This window comes from Panthera tigris, chromosome D2, assembly GCF_018350195.1.
Source record: "Panthera tigris isolate Pti1 chromosome D2, P.tigris_Pti1_mat1.1, whole genome shotgun sequence".
Classification (NCBI taxonomy): Eukaryota; Metazoa; Chordata; class Mammalia; order Carnivora; family Felidae; genus Panthera; species Panthera tigris.
Genome location: NC_056670.1, coordinates 64,309,955 through 64,316,022, shown reverse-complemented (window position 1 = coordinate 64,316,022; position 6,068 = coordinate 64,309,955). Strand labels below are relative to the sequence as shown.

The 6,068-nt window shown below is 39.3% G+C and overlaps 1 long non-coding RNA gene across 1 annotated transcript; it reads left to right on the top strand.

The window, feature by feature from the left end:
* The first annotated feature begins 437 nt into the window (after positions 1-437).
* On the top strand, positions 438-4,706 carry LOC122231921. The gene is made up of 3 exons (XR_006209214.1): positions 438-1,300; positions 2,294-2,379; positions 4,580-4,706. It is a non-coding gene; the product is annotated as an uncharacterized LOC122231921 (long non-coding RNA).
* The last annotated feature ends 1,362 nt before the right edge of the window (positions 4,707-6,068 follow it).

The following is a 6,068-nucleotide window of genomic DNA, read 5'->3' as shown; positions in this document are numbered from 1 at the left end:
GTTGATTGCTCGGTCGTGTCCTTGTAACAGCACTCAACTGGTCTAAGGGTTAACTTGCTTTGAGCTTATGCACTTCTTGCTTTCTGACCTAAGTTCGTTGGTCTGTAGCAGAACTAACCTACAGACCACTGGCTTTGAGAAGTAAAGGACCAGGCTTTCCCAGAAGATAAGACCTGGCTGCATTTGAAAACAGCTATCACTGCTGCTAGCAAATCTGTTCAGGGTCATATCAATATATGACTAACTGCCTGGGCACCTGATTCTCCTGAACGTAGCCCCCCCTTCCCTTTTCCCCTGTCTTCCCCTTTAAAACCCTCCAGCTTCACCTAGACAGGGTAGATGGTCTTTGGAATTTTAGTCCCACCATGTTCCCAGGTTGCCAGGCAGCTGAACCTGAGTTCAGAACCCATTGTCTGTCTGGTAACAGTCTCAGCTTGTTAATTCTTTCTTTAAGCACTCTAAGACAATCAGAAGCAGTTTCCCCACCCCAAAGTCCTTGTGATCATCATTACTGCCATCATAGTCAAATGCAGAAAGCATTGCGTCTCCTGAACACCTGACTTCAAAGTCACTTTATCACAACCATAGGTGATCATTTAATTGCTTCTCATACCGCCAAATGCCATGGGTTACCAGCACCTCATTCCTATGTCAAGGAATACAGCACTGCTTTCAAACCTGAGGGCATAGACAAACCAACCTCAAATCGTCATCTTCAAGGTTTTGTTTCCTGGGAACACAAATTACCAATTTTACATCATTTAGCTTCCAGTCAGGATGCAAAACAGCTCACCGAATTTTAACAGGACAAATTTAGTGTGACAATTGTAACCAGATATTGGATAATCAAAAGGCAAAAGAGATCACCGATGTATCACTGAGGTAGTGGCTTCAGCTACCACCCCTAGGACTTGGGAGAACAACAGGAAGAATGAAGGGAAGAAGTCCCACCCACCAGACACTCAGCTCTCTGAAGAAGGGGCTCCAGTAGACTGAAACCTGTGTCACAGAATCTCAGAAAAGCACTCGCATCAAGATAGAACTGAAACCAAGACGGAAGTTGTGCTGATATTTCCGAGGGAGGACGAGGGAGCAAATTGGAACCAACCACTAAGAAGCCAGCCACCACAGTCAGGATGAACAGCCTGGGTGGTAATGCCAGCCGCAAGTTCATTTGTCATTCTCCTCTTACAGACTCAGTGTAGCTCCCCCTCTTGGCCGAGAGTAACAGGAAGCCAGCAGGCCCAGCAGAAATGGAATGTGTACAGTTCTAAAGCCCAGCATCACAGAGTATAAAAAGGTGGGGTTTTAAAAGAAGAGACACTACCATGATAATCACCACATGCTGAATAATTTGAATAATTCTCAAATCAAAACGTATTGCAGGCATTACCTAAAAATGAGAGTAAAAAGCTACTTTGGCATTATCTCAAAACTTATTTAATGTGGTTATAGTTTCTCATATTAGTGTGTAGAGAAGACTGTTTTCCTTCATGTTAGCACAGCTAAGAATAACATAATTACGTGCTTTAAAAAAATCTGTCCTAATTAAAATGAAATGATTTTTGCAGTAATAAAAAATGGTGAGATTCTGAAATTGGTGACTAAGAGTATTTGCTGAATTTGTGCACATGAGATTCTTAAGAAAAGAATATGCCATCTGGATAAGAAGAAGAATGAGCTGTGGAGGAAGAAGCAGGTTCTCTGGATAACCTTTAGAATTTTTTCCCCAGCCTTGGTAGCATTTTGCTGTTTAAAAAAAAAAATCAGTGTTCATTTCACATCCTTTTAGAATATCTAGCTTTATCACCACTAGAGCCTACATTAGCATAGGGTTTTGAACTTTTTAAAAATGTTCACATTTGTATTAGTTTTATGTGGCTGCCGTAACAAATTACCACAAATGTAATGGCTTAACAATCCAAATGTATTATCTGGAGGTGAAAAGTCTAAATGGGTCTTTACTAGATTAAAACCAAGGCATTGGCAGGATTGTGCTTCTTTCTGAAGGCTATGGGGAAAAATCTGTTTCCTTGCCATCTTTAGCTTTGGAGACCTCCCACATTCCTTGGCTTGCAGCTCCCTTTCTCCGCCTTTAAGCCAGCAACTCTGCGTGTCTTTGATCATTCTTCTGTAGTCATCGTTCTCTCTAACCACAGCTGGGAATGGTTATCTGATTTTAAGGACCTGTGTGATTGGGTTAGGCAGACCTGGAATATGTACACATTTCTAGGTCCTTTCCTTAATCACATGTACAAAGTCCATTTTCCCATGTAACTGAATATGTTCTCAGTTTCCAGGGATGAGGCATAGACATCTTTGGAAGCCATTATTCTAACTATGGGAGCACCTGTAGGAATGCAAGGCAGGTGTTTACAGGTAAGGGAATTGTGACATAGAGAAATTAAGAAACTTGATAAGATTTCATTTCAGGCTAATAGCAAAAGCTTGAACTAAATGTATATTTCACACATTAATTTGTTTTTATGATGTCATGGAATCATAATTGCCAACATCTAAAATTATCTAGCCCAGTCTTCTATAACACAGATGAGGAAACTGAAATCTATAGAATGAGTGGCTTACTCTGTACCAAATGCTAGGTGAAAATGGAAGCAGAAAATCTATATTTATTACACCACTTTGGCCTTACAAAATTGCTCCGTATCTTTACAAACTATTTTAAACATAAAATTCACAGTCAACATTTCTGTGGGCATCTGGGCACTTGTCCACAGGTGGACTTGCTATAGACTAGGCTTCACGTGCACAGAGCTGGCTCAGCTCTGGGTTTTTAGAATTTTTGGATTAGAACCAAACTGTTTAAGGCTCAGTCTGTGTGTAACCAGTATGTTGAGCAAGCACGACTCCTGACATAATCAAAACACAACTTTATTTTTGTCTCTCACCATCTTTCCAAAATGTGTTCAGTTGTGATAATGTTTCTCGGCCCCGGGATGAAAACTTCAAGTCAATGATATTTTTGCTTGCTTCTTTTAGTTAAAATATCTTGGAGTCACTTTAAGTAACAAACTGGCCCTCATTCAGGAAGTAGAATGTCCAGTTCAAGATATTGATGCAAACTTTGGATCTTACTTAGCATTAAAAAGCTCTCACCTTCCCAGCCTGCAGAAGCCTGCCTCTCCTGGAACCCTGCAGTGGAAAAGAGAAGCATGGTTGACTTCTTCTGTATTTCCTTGCCTTGCGCTTTCATTGCCCTCGTCCCACCTCACTAGACTGTTTCTAACTCCTATACAGTTGGAGCAGAGTGAGAGTGTTGTGGAAAAGAAGTGTAATCTTTTGTTTAAATGCTAGTTTCACAAGCTAGTTTTCTGCTCCCTGGGCAACTGTTAGAGCTGATCCTTTCTCTTTGGATGCTGTTAGAGACCTTTAGGGTTTCTTTACTGGGCCTCTCTGTCCATATATTTCATGCTCTGGGCATCATACTGTGATTGGTTGATTGCCCTAACTTCGGAAACCCCTAGGATCCAGGGTTATCCTTAGTTTTTTGCTGCTGAGACCTGAAATCACTCCTGAACTCTCTCAGTGGCAGTACTAGATGACCCAAGGTGACTCTAGGCTGGACAATATTCTCCCACATGACCTGCCACTGGCCCAACAGAAACACCTACATATCCTTTGTACTGACTAATTCTTGGAGGAGTGCTGGTTTATTGCAAAATAACCACAAAGCAGCCCCTCTAGCACCACCAAGATTTCACTGATAGGAGTTAGACTAAAATTTTTGATCACAGAAATCATATATTAAGTTTCCTATATTCTCAGGAACACACACACACACACACACACTCTCACACACGTATATATTATCTAACTGAAAGTTCCTAACATTGTAGAATTAGTCTAAAGACTTTCCTTTGAACATTTGCATATATTAATTTGGAAAGTTACTTTGCAATTTTCCATCTCTTGTGCCTTGGTGCTTAGCTGGAATATTATCTCTAATTAACTTTTCCATATGATTCATCGCCAATTTACTAACACCCAAATCCTAGAACAGTGGTCCTTAAAAGTTTTGCATGCATTGGAATCTCCTGGAAAGTCTGTAAACTTTGTTTCTGATTCAGTGAGTTTCTCCATTTTTAACAAGTTTTCAAGTAATGCTAATGCTGCTGGTTCCAGGGACCACACATTGAGAACCACTACATAGGACAACAGGATGCCAATGTATCCCTGGTCTGGTACTTTCTTGGAGTTAACAGTTGGGAGATACAGAAAATTCATACATGTGAAATTCTTACATAAAATCGAATAAGTGTAATCCTTCCTCCCATCATCTATGATCTAGTGTCATAGAGTTAGGAACTTTGTTTCCAAATTACAAATGGTTCCATGTAGCAGTATGATTCACTTTGTTTATCAATCCATCTATTTATTTAATTACTCAATACGCATCTATTGATCACCTATATGTGCCAGATAATTGTATTCTGAAACAGTGTTTCTCAAAGTGTGGCCTCTGGTTCACCAGCATGAGCTGTGTTTTTTTTTTGTTTGTTTGTTTGTTTTCTTTTGTTTTGTTTTGTTTTGGGCTTCACCTTCAGTGTTTCTAATGCAGGAAGCCCCGAGTGAGGCATGAGAATTTCCATCTCTAACAGGTTCCCAGTTGCCGCACAAGTGTCAGTAGACGCATCTAAACTGTCGTGAAGATATTTCTGTTTGCCCTTTCCAGTTTTTAAAAGTAAGTAGAAACAATGACTTTCTTTAAAAATAAAAGTCACCATCTAAATAATTTTGGAATTATTGGCCAACTAAAGAAAAAAGCTTATTTTTGGCATCACAGAACATACTATCTTTAATGATAAAAAACTACAAATACAGTTCACAGTCAATTTTATTTATAATATTCGCCTTTTTTAAATTATGCTCTTTCCTGCAATTAGCTCTTTTGAAATCAAAGTCTATAGGTAACAACGATTGACAAGAATTTTTATAATCCTGCTAATCAGAATAAATCCCCAGCATAAAGATATCATAGTCCTGTTGGCAATGACTAAAATTCAGTGACGTATTTAAAAGGGTCCAGTGGACGCACAAAAACAAAAGAGAACTACAATATTTTAAACTTCTGATTATAGCCAAGGTGTAAGAACTTGAATCAGAATAATCCCCCTGTTGAAAACAACTGTAAAATGTAAGCAGTAGCATAAAATGACTGTTTTAAAGGCCTTGGAAATAAACTATACACAGAGGACTCAAGGGGCTACAATTCATACAATGAGTTAAGATCCATATACCCAGAGTTTTACTCCTGAGTCCATTTATCAATTCATGCTTGGGGGAATTATTTTCCTTAAAAAAGTAGCAGTCATATTGAGTGAAGGAGACCGAAGCTGAAGTTTAGGATGGACAAAGCAACTAGGACGTAAAGGAAAGATTCTGCAAGTAAAGTAAACATTTAAAGTGAGTAAAATGATATGCATGTAACCTCACCTTGGAAACTCATGATTTGCACATTGCAGGATAAAACATCAAGGAAAACAGCAGAAAATAGCAGCTACTTGGAAATTAAAGAGCTGAGGTGCACATTGATTTCAGCCACCATACAGTTCTGGGGAACCAAAAGGTGAATTTCAAGGCCTGTCAAGGTACACTGGGCCTTTCCCCAGTTTTGTTTGAGAACCCAGAACTACCATATCATAGCAGCAATAAAGCTGACATAGAGCAGTTCTAACAAACTCTAAAAACAAATCTTACCCAGATAAAGTTTGAGTATTTTATCCATCACCCAGAAGAAATGTTTATTTTTAATGTTTATTTTTGAAAGAGAGAGAAAAAGTGCAAGATGGGGGGCTGAGAGAGAGAGAGAGAGACAGAGAATGCAAAGCAGGCTCCATGCTCTGAGCCATCAGCACAGAGCCCAACGTGGGCTCAAACTCACTAGCCATGAGATCATGACCTGAACCGAAGTCAGACTCTTAACTGACTGAGCCACCCAGGCACCCCCAGAAGAAATGTTAAAACAATTATGATAAAGATAATTCATCCAAAGTATTTAAATAGTTATGTCTGGGATCCAAATAAAAGTACAAAACATGCAACAAAAC